Below are 19,435 nucleotides of genomic sequence, written 5' to 3'. Positions count from 1 at the left end.
GTGAGATCCTACTTTAAATGAACACGTTTCATAACATAACGATTTTTCAAGACCTGAAGATGACAGCAAAATCTGTCGAAACAGGGAGTTATAAATAAATAAATATTTATGTGATCTTGGCTTTTGATTGTTTTTAGGGAGTAAAACAGATCGCTCCTCCTTTCTTCTCAAAATGAGAAAATTCGAGCACATAAAGTACCCCCAAAATACCTTGAAAACTTGAAAAGCTTGATCGTCGTCTTTTCAGACACGGTCGAGTATCTATAGATAAGCCCAGACGTGTGTCCACTTATTTTGACGCCTCTTCCACCGAGCGAAGTTTCTGGGAAATCGCGTTATGGCGCTTGCCGTGTTCTCTTCGTTAGAAATTTCCCTTGTGGTGCTTCCCATGATGAATAAAGGATAAAAGTCTTCTGTGGTGCAACATATGAAGTCAGTTACATGATGTCAGAGCACGAGGTTTCAGCTCCGTTGCACTTCCCGCGAGCGGAGTATTCCCCGGAAACGGCTGCATCCACCGTGTACAGCAGGCCAGTCGGCGGCGCCGTGCCGCTGATATGGGCGTCGCGGCTTGGGCCGCTGCCCCGGGCTATCACTGCTGGCCCCCACGGACGTAGCAGCTTGTTTATCGCGACGCGACACGACGCGACACACGCCGTCTGTTGGCTGCCCCCAGTTGCCACCCAGCACACTGACATAATTTGCGGAGTCGCAGCCCGTTGCGTATTCTGCAAAACAGGACGTAAACGACATGCTCAGTGTTGGCGATCCGGGGACAAAGAATTCGACCGTTAGAATCAAAGAACAAGTTTCTGATTACGCAGGTGCAGGCTGTTCGGTTTGTGTGTTATGTTTGAAGATGTCTGAAAAAACAAAAGAAGCAGCCTCGTGTAATTACAACTAGAACAAATATTTCCGTTCAGGCAAACAACTAAGTGTGAAATACAGCGTTGAAAAGGAAAAAGAGGTATGACAAAGGAACCTGGGAGTGGAAGAGGAGAAAGATGTTACGACGGCAGAAGTAGAACTCGCACTTAAAGGAATGCAAGAAAGGCTCGTGGGATGGATGAAGTAAGTGTGGAGATGATTAAGGCAAGTGGACCTGCTGGGCTACAGTGATTGATGGGATTGCTGAGATACATATGGACACTGAAATGAGTACCTGAAGAATGGGTAAGGGGAATAATAATTCCAGTGTTTGAGGAGGGAGACAGAAAAGCATGTGGTAACTATCGAGAGATCACACTCATCTTACAGTAGCAAAAATATCTGGGAGGATACTGGACAAGAAATGGAGGAAAAAAGTGGAAAGTCTGTTCGAAAAGGAGTAGCTTGGCTTTCGACATGGAAAAATAACAGTGGACCGAATCTTCACTATGAGGCAGTTGATGGACAGGTACTGGAAGTATGGTGAAGATCTGGTGATGACGTTTCTTGACGTAGTGTAGGTTTACGTTAGTGTCCTCAGAGAAAAGGTAAAGAAACTTTGAAGAGGAAGAGAGTCGGAAAAGAAAGAAATAACTGAAATTCTTCAAGCAATGTATGACAAAGTTTATGTGCGTCCCGACCAAAGTCGGAATAACTGATTTGTTTAGAAATGGTACGGGGTTGAGACAAGGAAATGTGGTTCACCATTGTGATTTATAGTGGTGATAGATGAAAAAAGAAGCTCATAGAGGGAGGGAAATGAGTTGATACTACTTGCTCAAGATATTGTGATATGAGGAACCAACAGTAATGGTGTACAACAACTGGAAGTTTAAAATAAACAAAAAATCGAAAATGTCAGTGTGGAGAAAAGAAGGGGGGTGGTAACCATATGAGACAGACGAAGCAAGGGAAAAAATAATATTAAAGGGTAGGATATTGAAATTGTGAATAACGTTAAGTATCTAGGAAATGTGCTTATGGAGTATGCAGGAAAGGAGTTAGAAGTTAGCAAAAGGGTACAAATGGCTCTGAGCACTATTGGACTTAACTGCTGTGGTCATCAGTCCCCTAGAACTTAGAACTACTTAAACCTAGCTAACCTAAGGACATCACAAACATCCATGCCCGGGGCAGGATTCGAAACTGCGACGTAGCGGCCGTGCGGCTCCAGACTGTGGCGCCTAGAACCGTTCGGCCACTCCGGCTGGAAAAGGGTACAACTGAGCAATATTTTTCACTAGTGAATGAGGGGCTTAGTCTGGGGAAGAGAGGTGCCAATGAAGTGTAAGGAAGGGCTGTCCGAGACGCAGACCTGAACAGTGGCTAGAAGGGGGTAGAATCCAAGCCAGTGAAATGAAAGTCCTAAACGAAGAGGAACAGAGTGAGAAGTGAGGAAGTTAGGAACAAAATGGGAGTAGAAAAGCTGAATTAGAGAACTGAGAAGAACAAGTTAAAATGGTTTGCACGTGTAAAGACAGTGGAAGAATACCGAAACGAATTTACGTGGACAAGTTTGATGGTAAGAAGATAACGGGAGGACCTAAAGAAAGATGGATGGACTCAATAAAGACCACTTTAGGAAGAAGAATCTAGACTGAAAAAAACCAGTTATAAAGTAAGAATGGTGGAAATATGGAGGAAAGCTTGCTGCTGGATACAGGCGAAACGAAGACAACGAAGATTTTCGTTTAGAATACAGATTGGTGGTTGTGAAGACATACATGACGAAAATATCCCTGAGTGACGAAACAATAGTGTCTACGAGCCGGGATTTGAGCAGCTGAATGACTCGGGTATGTATGAATCAAGTATTCGATAGAGGCAGACAGCGAAGAATAGGAGATCAAGGAACCCGTCATCACGCACGCCTAGGCAATGAAAAGCGTTGATTTGATTAGGCTGAAGTTTTGATTCTCCAAAAAATCAGAAACGTAACCATGGAAAAGAGTGGGTGGTAAACAGAAACAGCAAAATTTGAACGATTGTTTCCCGCAAGTGACCTGAAAGCAAGTGATACGAAATAGACTGAGTTTTAGAGTATTTTTTGTAAACAAGTTGTCAGTTTCCGGCGAGTAAAGCTTAAGTAATGGAGCGGGCTTTCAAATGTGACATGTAACGTATTTTTTAAAATACAGTAAATAGTTTTCCAGTGAAAACAAGGATATTTCGGGCTGTCCGTGTTTTTATGTTATGCGTGCAGTTTAGCGTCTGCGTTAACACGCATTATCTGGAGCTTGAACTCCTGAAGCAAAGTATACTTTATGTAATTTCCATATCACCAAAGGACGAATATAACGTTGACTCCAGGAGACGTAAACAATCGTAGCAGCAGTTATGACTTTGCGTTTGGTAATGGATGGTAGACGAGGGAAAATCCGGATATCTTTCTAGCATTTGTTGACCTAGAGAACGCCTTCGGCATTCAAAGGTGAAATAAGATGTTGAAGCCAGCTGTATAAAAAACGTCCTTGGAAAGCTGCAATTTAATTTTTTATTTCATTTACGCACCCACAAGCGTTTAGCCTCTTTAATAAGGCAGCTTTTGGTTCTAGATTGGAAGCAGTTCATGGAAGCTGTTCTATAATAAGTAATGGGAAGGCAATTACAGTAAATAGACTAATTCATTATTCGAAAATCATGCAGCTTTCCGTCAAGTGGAAAACCAATTGAAAGCCACGACTTTTCCGTGTAGTCACAGTTATTTCGTAATATAACATTTCAACAGCCATTTTCGCTGTCTATAGCGTCATTTGTTTTTGTAAGTGTTGCAGACATTTCCTGTTTTTGATTTCACTTCTTTTCTGCCTATTGTTCAACGTATACGTCAAAGAAGCAATGAATGAAATGAAAGAAAGTTTATAAAGGGAAAAGAACAACAGTAAAAGTCACCATTGCTCAGGCCCGAAGGTGGTGTAATCCTTATGGCCGAACCTGAATTACACCCTTTTAAAGAAATGAATGGTTAACTTAGCACAGAATATGGCTTAAGTCAAGAACGATGATTGTGTTGAAGAAATAATAACTTGCTTAGCATCAAAATTGGGTACGGCTCAATAATAGAAACTTCTCCTATCTAGGAAGCAACAATATTATGCAGTGTAGTCGGAGCAGGGAAGACATTAGAAGTAGATTGGCATAGACGCAGAAAATTTCTTCAAATAAAAAATGCTACTGTTACCAGATATTAATGCGAACACGAGAAAAAGTTCCAGGTAGTGTACATCTGAAGCACCTCAGTGTACAGTAGTGAAATATGGACCATCGGAAATAAGTGTAAGTAAAGTCTGGAAGTATTTTGTACGTGGTGGTATGGAAGTGTGTTAGAAGTTAACGGGATAAATAATGTATGAAATTGTAACACCTCCGATTTATGTATCCCGCTCGATCGGGATCTGATAGCAGCCCAAATAAATATTAATTAATGTGACCGTGTACCTAATGGGGCTGGCAATCGGATTTGACTGCTACGGAATTGTTACATTCCATTTTGTCCTTCTCAAATGCTGTGATAATGAAATGTCTGGTGACAAGAAGAACGCCAACACAACTTCATTAATCAAGAACCTATATTCGTCTCTAAAACACAAGAAAAAGGAGACAGCCACTGCCTTCGTCATACATATTTAATTACGGCTAATCTCAGCACAGGCTTCTTCGTTATTCATAATCGTCACACGCAAATTCAATCACTATAATCCAACACTGCAATCCAACACTGCAATCCAAATGATGCCGGCGCGGTAGACGCGAAACCAAATAAATTTCGTCACAAAAATATCACTGATCACTCTCGTAATTAAACTTCTTCACTTTCCCGTATTATTCTAACACAAAGGGGTTAAACCGCGGCGATGGCCACTCCCTTTGTCGGTACAGCCTTGGAATATAGCAACAGTCCTCCACACGGCTCGGCCCGCAACCTGGGAACTTACTCAACTCACACTCGCTCTCGCAACCCGACACTATCGATTGTTTTCCCTGTCGACCTGTGCCGAGTGCAAACTTATAGTAAGGACCTACGGACCCCTTACAAAATGAAGGCAGAAAAAACATGGAAGACCCTTACTAGAGGAAGAAGCACTTTTGTAGGAAATCTTCTGTGGCGGCCAGGAATAGTTAACCTGGCGCTGGAAGGATCAGTAACTGACTATCTTCAGAGCCATATTATGGGGGGCAGGTGGGGAGTCTCATATTAGTCCCGCTATAGGCACTAATCTGGTCGCTATGTTCTGTAGTAGCCTGTGGCCCGCTCTCCGTGTGGACAGACGCCAAACTGAATGAGTGAGTCAGTGAGTCAGCGAGGCCCTCCGGTCAGCAGCGGCAGCCAAAATACATACTGTCGAGAGGGTGTTGGCGGCTTGTTGCTTGTCGGTATGTCTCTTGTGATGGATGCGCTTGATCCTGCGCCTACTAATCGATCTTTGCGCTTCATCTTCGCCGACCGGTATGCTGGCGACAGCTTACGCCAGTACAAAACGATTAGAGCAATATAGGAAAAGTTAGTGGTCACCACCAACCCAGAGGGAAGACTGTTGCCTAAAGAAAAAGATATGGTAACTCAAAAGATGAGTGTCTAGTGTGCTAAAATCTATAGCGTAGAACACACTACTGGAATAAAGAAAATACGTTCCAAATAAGTAGTTCGTATTCGAACACTGAAAATGTTAGGAACCTGCTAAAGGTGTGTGTAACTTGGGTGTTACGAAAGAAATGAACATAAACGGTTCCGAATAGTTTCGGTGGCGTCCAGGACAAATTGATGAATTGTCTCAGCTTCGGGAATGCGTACTAGGAATATTATTTTTTTAAAATTTGGCCCAAATATAAAAACGCAAAATATAGGTGTAGGAGGAACGGCTAAAGGTAACCGTTTCTCCGCTTTCTGTCCACACATTATAGTAGACATCAACCGGTTAATCTCGAAAAATATGACTGAAATGTGCTTGAATCACCTCAAGCAGAAACCATATTCTTTCTGTTATATACAGGTGTACATACATACAAGTCTGGAGGACAGTTCTGAATAAAAATCGTCTTACTTAATAGAAAAGTTTACATTTCAAATAAATTTGTACCGATTAAGACAAACAATTCATACTGAAGTCATTTGTGGCACTTAGGCACACATTTGCAATCACATTAAGAGCTCGTTTTAGGATTCATGTCAACGGGAACGTTTTTGCATCACCACGTATTCACCTGTCTCAGTTGCCCAGTTATGTTTCAGTCTATATCATGAAACAAGTTTGGCATCTTCCCAAACGTTTCCTTTTCACATTTATTCTTAAGCTCATGCAATTTACCTTCCGACACCTATTAGGTGCTGCCAACAAAATGAGTTCAAATCACAAGAAAAACAAAAGATTTTTATCTATGTTTAATTAAACGTTTCCGCCCACAGAAGCGTGACATTAGAGAATGAAAGTGAATGGCACAGAGGAGGAAAACCATTTCATTTTTTAAGCAATGTAGCACATTTTTACAATTTAATTATCACTGTCTTCAGTTCGGCTTCATTTGTCGTTCTCGTAAGTCTACAGACCAAATTACGTGTATTTAAACGGAAGGAAGTGGGTGTCGCGTTCGAGCTAGCAGTCTGGCCTTCCCCTACAGCCGTTTCACTTCTACAAAGCTGTTGCGGCGTTGTTGCTGCTTAACGTATTTGATTACACTAATTTTAGCAGGAGGGACACTGCGCTGGTGACAAGCTTTTCTCGTTCCAGGGCAGCCCGCTTCATGTTTCAAGACCAGTAGTGGAAGTCGAAAACAGGCAGGAAAGCGATCCGGGTCCCCAGGGGTCTCCTTACTGTTTACCTGAGATTTTTTACCTGAGATTCCATTCGCTGCGCGTGCCCTCCCAATGACGTTTCCGTTAGCTTGATCCAGCATCTCGCCTCAGGTTGCCAATTTGGTGACGACGGTGTCACACGTTCACGATGTTACATCAGCGCGCTAACTTAGAAGACAGGGGATGAGCCAGACGTAGATAGAATCTGAATAAAAAGGAAGAAATATTAGGTTTTACCTACTCATCGACCAAAGGTCTTTAGGCTAATGTTGAACGTCCCGTCGACGACGAGGTCTTTGAGTCATTAGGGACGAATCACACTTTCAGACACGAAGAGACTGGAGAAGGTGTTTTTTTTTTATTTTTTTTTTAACGGAAACATCTTCACATTTGTCTTAAACGACTAAAGGAAATCGAGGGAAAATTCTGAATCCGGATGGCTGGAGTGGAGTTTGAACTGTCTCGGCCCCCCTCCCCCCCTCCTTCGTCCGCTTCCCAGAATGCGATTCAAGGGTTCGTACCACGTCGTTCATTGATCAGTCCTAGTTTAACTCTTAGGTCGTTTCTCTGGCTCGTCGGAAACATATCAAGCTGATTCTCAATCTTCTTCCCAGAAAACAGGATACACGAACAGCTAGTTTGCTTTCATGACCTTATACAACCAATCGGATACCATCCTGTGGGTAAAATAGTGGGAACCTCGCCAGTTCCCGACAGTCAGCCTTAAGCTCTTCACGTCGGTGATGGAGGCGATAATCGAAAGCTCGGAATTTTTCGGAATTTGAGGTGGCAAGTGAACCGAGAACTTTTTATGCAAGTACACCATCGCAAAAATGTTCATAGCCAGATAGTATACGATATCACACAAAAAAGTTTATAGAATTAATAGACAGATGACATGCACGATTCTCTCATCGAACATTAACCAAGGACGGAGGCGACAGGAAGAGGAGTAGCACAAATATTGAAATAAGGAAATATTGAAATAGTAAGGAAGATAAACTCGGCCCCGTGGGACAACACTAGTAGGATCTCTATTGTTATAACGCTGGTTAATATTGGAAACGTTTTCGTTCCTTTCTTTCGATATTTTCTTAATGTTTAAATATTTTTAATGCTTTTCTTTTAGTGCTAATGAAAATTAGCGTTTAACCTGTTATATTAAAATACCTATGCAGTCGATTAGTGTCACACATGACTCGATTCGTCAATTAATGATTGAATTTTGTTGAATTTCCAGTTGCCTTCACACTATTAAAAAGTTAGTGAGATATTTAGGCTAAAATACTCCAGTCTTAAATGAAGAGTATACAGTAAAATAAGCTGAATGTTTGAAAGTAGATAAAATACATTTTAACAATACTTTGAGGTACTGTATCATCTGATCACGCAGCAGAACTTAATATGCTAATACAGAAATATGGTTCACAATTTCCCAATTATCTTCTTCCCATATAGCAAGTGTTTCGTCGCCAAAATCGATGATATAATTAAAGAAAAAGAGGCAGTGGGAAAGCTACAGGTCAGTAATAGCCGGTAATTGGTTAACTCCGAATACATTGAAAAATAAGAGACAAATGCGAGATAGTCCTGTCACAATGTTTTGTCGAGTCCACTCACAATTCTGAGTGACTTAGTAAACTGTCACATTCCTTTAGGACGCGTAATGAAATAGAACATATACTAAGAGACAATGGAAACCAAACAAATAAAGCGTTTAGTCCCTAGAGAGAACAAGAATTGCTGAACCGAGACGAATTAAGAAAAGGGAAAGTGTTGGCCATGAGTTCCGAAATACGAGCGCAAAGACAAGGGTGGTACGATGAAACTTAACGCAATACTATCGGTGGAATCGCGATGCCAGATGCTCGTGGTAGCAACCAACATAGTTGCAGCAAGCGTCCTATCGAAAAACATGCTAATCGAAAGGGAAAGTGTTGACCATGAGTTCAAGGGTGGTATGATGAAACTTAACGCAATACTATCGGTGGAATCACGATGCTAGATGCTCATGGTGCAAACGGCGTGACTGCATGGTAGCAACCAACGTAGTTGCAGAAAGCGTCCTATCGAAAAATACGCTAATCAAACCTTCACACAAGGCTGCTCCCAAAATAATGGAAGGCAACATATGTGACTGGTAACAGTAAGCTTGTTATTTCATTAGACAACGTAAATGTATCAAAACGGTAGTAACTTCCACACTACTATCCTGCCAAAATTACAAAATCTGCTCCAATGTGGCCAAAAATGTGTGTAATAGGGTTTTTGACCCTTCTGATAATGATTTTTATATCAGATTTAAAAAATTGTAAATGAAGGATCTAATATGGCAAAAAGAATCTGGAGAAATTAATGGAGTGTACAAAAAAATGTTTTCGGTGAACATTTATAATTTTAATTGTAAACTTTATTACGGAACTGCCTCTTATCTGTCTCTATCTTAATTGCAGAAAATGTATTTTAGCAAAAAAAATTGGAAGTTTTGTAAGTCTTCTTAATCTTCTTCGTATTGTGCTTCTTATTCTTTATTTTCATTTTCGTCTTCGTCTTCTCCCTCACCGACATTTGTATCCTCTTCACCACCCTCAGTATATGATGCCTCGTAATCCTCTGCAGCAGGAACCAAGTGAGCAATAGCTTCCTACTATAAAGTTTTCACTTTCCTCGGAGATGGCTTCTGCAAAGGAGAAATATAGGGAGCGGTTGTTGCCAGAAGTCTCCGGAACGCATCCTCGATATTTTTCACATGACAACCCTTTCGGACAAAGCTTATTTGCGATGTTATAGAAATAACAACTGGATGATGATGTGTGTATATGTTCTTTATTTGTATTTTAATAAAGTGTTCAGTTCCATTTTCTTAGTGTAAATAACGGCATTTTGCAACTGTCACTTACAAAATGGTTCAAAACCGGAGTCCTGCTTCACAAGGACAATAGCACGTACTCAAGGATGGAATGAAATAGAAGGTGGATTGTCATGGAATCTGAAACTTCCTTTTTTCCGCTCACGTTTTACAATTTCTTTGCTCACATTCCGGTAAGAATTTAATTAACAATAATCAATTGTTAATTAATGATTAAACAATGAAATAAATATTCGTAATTAAGTACGTACCTTCTGAAACAGGCTCCATTTAAAAAAAATTTTTGGCTGATTTCGCTCAACAAAAATATCCCATTCGAACGGCGCACGCGGCACATAAATGAACGCCGCGTTGGACCAGATATTCAACCTTCGGAAGAAATAGAAAGACCGGGATTCAATAGTATCAACATTACTCTAGCGAGCCTGTTAAACGAAACTTCTTAACACCGAACTTTTTTTTTGTCTGTGGTCACTTTTCCAGGTTTTTGGACCAACGTGCGGCGGCACCGTCTCTGGCGGCCATGTTGGGTGACCTGTGTTGGCGCAAACTTTCAGAACGTGAGAAGAATAGGAGACCCTCCACGTCGGCATGTCCCCAACTTTAATTCTAACGTAACTTTAGGTATTTTCGCTATCTTGCATACCTTCTGAATTAATTTCATGGTGAACATGAAAATTACTTTGGCCCTGCCAATCAATACTCCTGCTCGTAGGTAAGCCATCGGTAGCGTCAGTTCGCCATAGGAAATTATTCTTATTACGTAAAACGGTTAACTTAGTTTATCGAATTTTTAATTAATTGGCAACTATGTCCACAGTTACTGCCAATGAACTAGGAATTTTGCAGGCTACTTGAATATGTGACTGAAAATACGAAATTAATTTTATACTTTGCCTCCACCAATCGATGGTGCTCCGTGTAGGTTAGCCATTAGCGGTATACGTTGGCCACAGAAAATTGATCTTTTTACATAAAGTGGCCGATTTAGTTTAATGACTTTTTAATTAATTGGTAATCAAGTCTACAGGTACTATCAATGAACTCGAACTTTTGTAGGCAACTCGATTATGTGACTGAGATTACAAAGTTAATTTTACTTGATTGCCATCTGTTTGAAAGAGACTAGACTGGATAGCCGTTACGCGTTTACCACGTGAATTGTATGCCTTTGAAAGGTTTCTATGACACATGACTTCATTATATTCTTTTGCCCGGAAAAACTTTTCACATCTTGTTTCTAATTCTCTGATGCAGACCTTTATCAGCAAAAAGAAAATACATTTATTTTGAAGAGTCGTTCGAATGTATTATTTGTTTCTCCTCCAAGTTTCACCTGTACCAAACGCAAACAAGGTACAACGCATTACCACAAATAAAGCTTGAAGTGTTGCGTGCAGCGGAGTCAGTCATGTTTTCGTGTCACGTAGCGGATCAGAGTAGGTGAGGTATATCGCACCAACCCTGTATTTAATCTACTGCAGACCTATTTAGTTCACAAATACTTCAGTGTAAAACAATACAGGGAATGTTTAGTCAGGGATGTGGGAAGAGTGAGGATGAAATGTATCTGCAGACATGGACAGTGGAATAATTAGGGGATGTGGTTCACTAATTAAATTCCTATGATTAAGACGTAAAGTCACCTCAGATTTGAAGAGAGACAGGAAAAGATTCTGGAAACTACGGGAAAAAAGGGTAACTATAAGAAACATTATTTTTTATTTATTTATTTATTTATTTTCTAGTGTACCTGACCTATAGAGCGTGGAAAGTACGTATGTGGTCGATGTTCTGATTCTGAGTTGTGTTATATGCTTGTGCAATGATCCTACTCTAGGCACGTCGTGGCACAATGCATCGTAAGGGGTCTCGAGTTGGTGCGGAATATTTGAGCTGTGCTCAGGAACACTGAAGGTATGTGTCACAACAAAGACCCAACCATTCGTTGGGTTGGTGACACATGTTAGCTCGAGTCATTTGTTTCTCGCCAGAGTATGGCGAAAAAAGACTCTGCTGAGAAATTAACCAGGACTGATCACCTCTGATCAGTCTCGAATTAGAAGTGGCATAATCCTTGCCTTGTGCCTGAGCTGCGGTATGCCGTAGATTGCGTTGCAGTCAGGTAGCTGTGCCTGGTGTTCTTCTGTCTGAAGTTGCATATCAGGCGTCTCTGCCCCAGTGCCAACCCAGAAGAAAGTGTGCATCTTATACGGAAAATAATGAACTTACAATGACGTCTCATTGAACAGAAAACATCAGTTAAGCAAATGCCTCTTCAGACATAATTACGATAAAACTGAGTATGGGAGGCACTGCAAGCTTAATAATGCTCTGTTTCAAATGTAGAGACACTGTCGGTTTCCTCTCTTCAGTGTTCTTGCTGGGGCTAGCTGGTGCTTCATTACTAATGGACAGAAGTGAATTGTCCACCAGACATGAATTCCGTTACATTGATATCGTTGTTTCTTCTCCCATTTATTTTCCCTGGCCTTTCTTTTTCTTTATTTCAACTACCAACTATGTAGGTTCTAAATAAAATTCCTTTAGTGTTGAGTAAATGGGACACGTTAACATTTGTGACGGACGGTACTGTTTTTTTGATTTTCCGATGAGTACAACTCAATGAGCAGCTCAAAGGTTTATTCTGTAACGAGATGCTACTCTTTGATCAACGGTGCGTATTCTCTAAGCAGCGTTAGACAATCCATTCTCATTTACAACATTGAGGAGGGTAAGCCAGGCCTATTCTCGCACCACTAAAGAATATCTGCGGAGTTTGAAATAAATAGATCACGTTTGTGATCATATAACGATAGCAAACTTTGAAGCACCCTGTGAATCGTGCTTGGATGGAGTAATTGTTAGTGTACTGCCCAGGAGAAGGTGGAGGCTTTCCGGTTAGATTTTCAGGTTGTCTGTTAAAAGCTCATGATCACTATCTCTGCCATAAGGTTTAGTCAGAAACGTTGTCCCCTGAAACCAAAAGCAAGCATGCATCTCTGCCTTTTCGTCTAGCTACAGCAAATCTAAGGCTGAGCTTATCAAATAAACTGTTTATTCGAAAGTTTGTTACGTTAGGCTATACCCTTCTCCATGTTCAACATCTCGTTTACGACTGTAAGTGTTATAAAGTGGATCATTTCGCCAATATTTTCTTCCAGAATCTGTACGCTCATACATGGGCACTGCGCTAATGGTAATAAAAGTTTATAGCTCCCAATGGTCCCAGGATTTTGGGCGCTTCGCCAGCTCTGCGTAGCTATTGTTCTGTACCTCAGGTACACCGGGGTGCAATAACCGACCCATTAAGATGATTAGTCGTAGCTGTGCAGAAATTTCTGCCTTCCTTTTTTCTGGGCTTTCTCAGGTACAGCCATTACATGATTTGTAGTCCACGCAAATGGTGGAACATTTTCTTTCATATGGACACAGTCCATTTCCTCCTCCATACTCCTCCTGAACATCAAGAGCTCCGTCTCTCATTATTTCTATAGTGAAGAGGTGTTAACTCTTAATATTCTTTTCTTCCCAGTTATACTGTTACTAAAACCCATGCTTTGAGGTTAAACATAGAGACTTTCCATTCGTATCACGTGTGTAGGCTAACTGCCGGTAACATATTTTGATTTTTCCGTGCACTGGAGTGACAAGGCAAATAATGAGAAGTGGACTGCCTTACCTTTTGCGTTAAGTTTCTGACTACCCGACTGGAATATGTTAAACATTATTTGTTCACCAGCGATTTCAAAAATGGCTCTGAGCACTATGGGACTTAACTTCTAAGGTCATCAGTCCCCTAGAACTTAGAACTACTTAAAACTAACTAACCTAACGACATCACACACATTCATGCCCGAGGCAGGATTCGAACCTGCGACCGTAGCGGTCGCGAGACCAGCGATTTAATAAAAATTAAGTTAACTTAAACTATGAAAATTAAGTAATACTCCACTGCTGCCCATAGCACTGTCCACTATTTACAAGCAGGTATTAGGCTAACAATGATAATTAATCGTGTCCTTCGCTAACTTTTTCAAGTACTTCTTTATATGGTTTCTCTGACTTTCACTAAACTTTGCATTCTAAACCATTTCTTTCAATGATGGCCAACAATTTGTATGACAACGACACTAACACATCCTGAAAAAGACAAAGTGTTTATGCACGTGACTAAAGTGCATTAAACAACGAGAAGCAAATCTAGTTGGTAGCAGAAATGATGAAAAGTAAGCTAGTTAGTCAAGCAGAAGTAACGGTGACTGGGGGGGGGGGGGGAGGGGGAGGACGGTGGAGGGCTGACTTAAGTGAGACAAAGTATCCTGGTGCTTTCTATTCACCGTAATATAGCATTTCTGCTCATACTGGAGTCAACTGCTCCGTATTTTAAGTTGTTTAGTGCCAACTTTACTTTCTTGCTATGAGTTGTTAAAGCCGCAGACATTATGTTAATGGTGGAGGCACTGATTTTATTCTTTTAAAATTTTTCAGTTTGCAGGAAGTTTAAAAGCTCACGTTCCCCTGCCGTTTCACATTTAGAACTGAAAACAAGGTTACAAGTGTAATACACAACTGATGCATTCTGTTACCTAGCCACAAAGTATGCGAAACACGGCAGCGGCTGGTAGAACCCTCTGACAAAGCGAAAGTTCCCAGATAAAATTCGATTAATACTTTTGATTACAGATTAGTCTTAAAATTACGAGTCAGTTGATACAGATCACAATTATCAGGCCAGTAGCTTAAGAGTCAGTTGAATTAAATGCCGATTAAATCATATCAAAAGAATTTCCCCCGGGAACTAGGGACCTCCGTAGGCTTGCTAAATACGGGACTCCAGGCTCTCGAAGAGATTATAATTTGCTGACGCCTGGTTTCATTAATATAGAATTTGTACAGCATGGCGTACTCCTGGAAGGCAAAGGTAGCCGTCAGTTTGAATTTCAGTCCAGTCGGCTGCACACACCGCCCATCGTTTTCGTAGCAGACCCGCTATTCCACGTGTTCTGACCTGTGGGCCATAGGCACTGCTGGCACTGGAACAAATTCGCATGAGGAACACCTGTTAGGCTGGTCACGGGGCTCCTATTCTTACTGGTGAAGGCTCACAGTGCCATTCGTACGCAAAACTGACGAGAGACACAATCGACGAGCCAGCTGAAGTCAGTTCTTAGTTGGAGCAGGTTCATGATCATCGTCAACTAGTGAGTTGCCATTATGCACGGATGTGCGTGCTTCTGGCACTGGTAGCAGTCATTGACCGCAATTTAATAATGACGAAGAGTGGGCTGATGTTAAGAGACTAGTCAGAAAGAATCAATGCGCAGAGAAGTGGGATATGAAAATACTAAAGAATAAAGGGATACACTTGACGTCTCTGAGACTATAGTGCTATAATAAATAGGCCGAGTAGGCTGTTCAGTTGAGGAATGAAAATCTCCATAAAAAGCAATCGTAGAAGTTGGAGAAAAACATAGGTACAAGAAATGTTACTGCGAGGAAACGATGGGTAACAGAAGAAACCCTTCAGTTTATCGAGGAGAGAAAGAAGTACAAAAATGTTCAGGGAAATTCAGGAATACTGTAATAATCATCACTTAGGAATAAAATAAATAGGACGTGCAGGGAAGCTAAGGCGAAATGACTGCATGAAACATGTGAAGAAGTCGAAAATGAAAGGACTGCCGGAAGGATTTATTCAGCATAATATAGAAAAGTGAAAACAACCTTTCGTGAAACTAAAAATATGGGCGGTAATATGAAAAGCGCAATGGAAATTCAACTGTTAAACGCAGAGTGGAATGCGGATATGTGGAGAGCGTACACTAAAGGAGTCTATGAGAGCTGGACTATTCCGATGACGTAACAGAAGAGGAAACAGGAGTCGGTACGGAGGTAATCTAGTATTACAATTTAAAAGAGCTGTGGAAGACTTATAATCAAATGAAAGAGAAGGGATAGATGACGTTCGATAGGAATTTCTGAAATCATTGGGGGAAGTGACAAGAAAACGACTATTCATTTTGGTGTATACAGGGTGTTACAAAAAGGTACGGCCAAACTTTCAGGAAACATTCCTCACACACAAAGAAAGAAAATATGTTACACAGTTTTAATCTGCCAGGAAGTTTCATATCAGCGCACACTCCGCTGCAGAGTGAAAATCTCATTCTGGAAACATCCCCCAGGCTGTGGCTAAGCCATGTCTCCGCAATATCCTTTCTTTCAGGAGTGCTAGTTCTGCAAGGTTCGCAGGAGAGCTTCTGTAAAGTTTGGAAGGTAGGAGACGAGGTACAGGCAGAAGTAAAGCTGTGAGTACCGGGCGTGAGTCGTGCTTCGGTAGCTCAGTTGGTAGAGCACTTGCCCGCGAAAGGCAAAGGTCCCGAGTTCGAGTCTCGGTCGGGCACACAGTTTTAATCTGCCAGGAAGTTTCATATCAGCGCACACTCCGCTGCAGAGTGAAAATCTCATTCTGGAGAAAATATGTTATGTGGACATGTGTCCGGAAACGCTTACTTTCCATGTTAGAGCTCATTTTACTACTTCTCTTCAAATCACATTAATCATGGTATGGAAACATACAGCAACAGAACGTACCAGCGTGACTTCAAACACTTTGTTACAGCAAATGTTCAAAATGTCCTCCGTTAGCGAGGATACATGCATCCACCCTCCGTCGCATGGACGCTGATGCAGCCCTGGAGAATGACGTATTGTATCACAGCCGTCCACAATACGAGCACGAAGAGTCTTTACATTTGGTACCGTGGTTGCGTAGACCTTTCAAATGCCCCCATAAATGAAAGTCAAGAGGGTTGAGGTCAGGAGTGCGTGGAGGCCCTGGAATTGGTCCGCCTCTACCAATCCATTGGTCACCGAATCTGTTGTTGAGAAGCGTACGGACACTGAAATGTGCAGGAGCTCCATCGTGCATCAACCACATGTTGTGTCGTACTTGTAAAGGCACATGTTCTAGCAGCACAGGTAGAGTATCCAGTATGAAATCATGATAACGTGCTCCATTGAGCGTAGGTGGAAGAACATGGGGCCCAATCAAGACATCACCAACAATGCCTGCCCAAACGTTCACAGAAAATCTGTGTTGATGACGTGATTGCACAATTGCGTGCGGTTTCTCGTCAGCCCACACATGTTGATTGTGAAAATTTACAATTTGATCTCGTTGGAATGAAGCCTCATCCGTAAAGAGAACATTTGCACTGAAATGAGGATTGACACATTGTTGGATGAACCATTCGCAGAAGTGTACCCGTGGAGGCCAATCAGCTGCTGATAGTGCCTGCACACGCTGTACATGGTACGGAAACAACTGGTTCTCCCGTAGCACTCTCCATACAGTGACGTGGTCAACGTTACCTTGTACAGCAGCAACTTCTCTGACGCTGACATTAGGGTTATCGTCAACTGCACGAAGAATTGCCTCGTCCATTGCAGGTGTCCTCGTTGTTCTAGGTCTTCCCCAGTCGCGAGTCATAGGCTGGAATGTTCCGTGCTCCCTAAGACGCCGATCAATTGCTTCGAACGTCTTCCTGTCGGGACACCTTCGTTCTGGAAATGTCTCGATACAAACGTACTGCGCCACGGCTATTGCCCCGTGCTAATCCATACATCAAATGGGCATCTGCCAACTCCGCATTTGTAAACATTGCACTGACTGCAAAACCACGTTCGTGATGAACACTAACCTGTTGATGGTACGTACTGATGTGCTTGATGCTAGTACTGTAGAGCAATGAGTCGCATGTCAACACAAGCACCGAAGTCAACATTACCTTCCTTCAATTGGGCCAACTGGCGGTGAATCGAGGAAGTGCAGTACATACTGACGAAACTAAAATGAGCTCTAACATGGAAAGTAAGCGTTTCCGGACACATGTCCACGTAACATCTTTTCTTTATTTGTGTGTGAAGAGTGTTTCCTGAAAGTTTAGCCGTACCTTTTTGTAACTCCCTGTACATTGTATGAGAGTGGCGATTTGCCATCGGACTTTTGGAAAAACATTATCTACACACTTCTGAAGATTGTAGGGGCCAACAAGTTCGAGAATTATCACAAAATCAGCTTCACAGCTTATGCTTTCAAGTTTCTGGCAAGAATAATATACAGAAGAACAGAAAAGGAAACTGAGGGTCTGGTAGATGACGATGAGTTTGGATTTAGGAAACATGTAGGCACCAGAGAGATAGTTCTGACGTTGCGGTTGATAACCGATGCAAGACTGAAGAAAATTCAAGACACGTTCATACGATTAGTCGAGTTAGAAAAAGTCTTTGACAATATGAAATGGTCCAAGATGTTCGAAACTCCGAGAAAAATAGGGGTAAGCTATAGGGAAAGTCGGAAATTATATAGTGTGTACAAGAACCGATAGGGAACAATAAGCTGAAAGACCAAGAACGAAGTTCTCGGGTTAAAAAGGGAGTATAACAGTATACAGCGAAGAAGCAATTACGAAAACGAAAGGTTCAAGAGTGGGATTAAAATTCAAGGCGAAAGAATATCAATGATAAGATTCGCCGATGGCATTGCTGTCCTCTGTGAAAATGAAAAAGAATTACAGGATGTGTTAAATGGAATGAACAGTCTAATGAGTACAGAATATGTATTGAAAGTAAACCAAAGAGAGACGAAAGTAATGAGAAGTACCAGAAATGAGGATACTGAGAAGCTTTACACCAGAATCGTTGACCATGAGGTAGATGAAGTTAAGAAATTATGATACCAAGGCAGCAAAAAAACCCGTGACGGACAGAGCAAGGAAGACATAAAAAAGCAGTACAACACTGGCAAAAAGTACATTCCTTGCCAAGAGAAGTGCGCTGGTATCAGACATTGGCCTTAATTTCGGGAAGAAATATCTGAGAATGTACGTCTGTAGCACAGAATTGTATGGTAGTGAAACAAGGACTGAAGGAAAACCAGAAAAGAAGGGAATCGAAGTAATTGATGTGGTGCTACAAAAGAAGGTAAGAATGAGAAAGTTCCGAGCAGAATCGACGACGAATGGAATATATGGAAAGTAATGATAAGAAGAAGGGATAATATGATAGGACACCTGTTAAGATATCAAAGAATAACTAATGATACTAGAGAGAGCTGTAGGGGATAAGGGGGTAATAGCTGTAGGAAGAGACAGAGACTGGAGTACATCCAGCAGCTACTTGAGGACATAGATAGCAAGTGCTACTCTGAGATGGAAATGCAGGAGTTCGTGGTTGGTAGAACAAAAAAAGCGTTATAGGTACAGAAAGCTGGCTTAAGCCAGAGATAAATTCTGCCGAAATTTTTACAAAGGTACAGACGGTGTTTAGAAAGGATAGATTGCATGCAACCGGTGGTGGAGTGTTCGTCGCTGTTAGTAGTAGTTTATCCTGTAGTGAAGTAGAAGTGGATAGTTCCTGTGAATTATTATGGGTGGAGGTTACACTAAACAACCGAACTAGGTTAATAACTGGCTCCTTTTACCGACCTCCCGACTCAGCAGCATTAGTGGCAGAACAACTGAGAGAAAATTTGGAATACATTTCACATAAATTTTCTCAGCATGTTATAGTCTTAGGTGGAGATTTCAATTTACCAGATATAGACTGGGACACTCAGATGTTTAGGACGGGTGGTAGGGACAGAGCATCGAGTGACATTATACTGAGTGCACTATCCGAAAATTACTTCGAGCAATTAAACAGAGAACCGACTCGTGGAAATAACATCTTGGACCTACTGATAGCAAACAGACCCGAACTTTTCGACTCTGTATGTACAGAACAGGGAATCAGTGATCATAAGGCCGTTGCAGCATCCCTGAATATGGAAGTTAATAGGAATA

This window comes from Schistocerca piceifrons, chromosome 1, assembly GCF_021461385.2.
Source record: "Schistocerca piceifrons isolate TAMUIC-IGC-003096 chromosome 1, iqSchPice1.1, whole genome shotgun sequence".
NCBI classification, from domain to species: domain Eukaryota; kingdom Metazoa; phylum Arthropoda; class Insecta; order Orthoptera; family Acrididae; genus Schistocerca; species Schistocerca piceifrons.
This window is presented reverse-complemented; position numbering follows the sequence as displayed.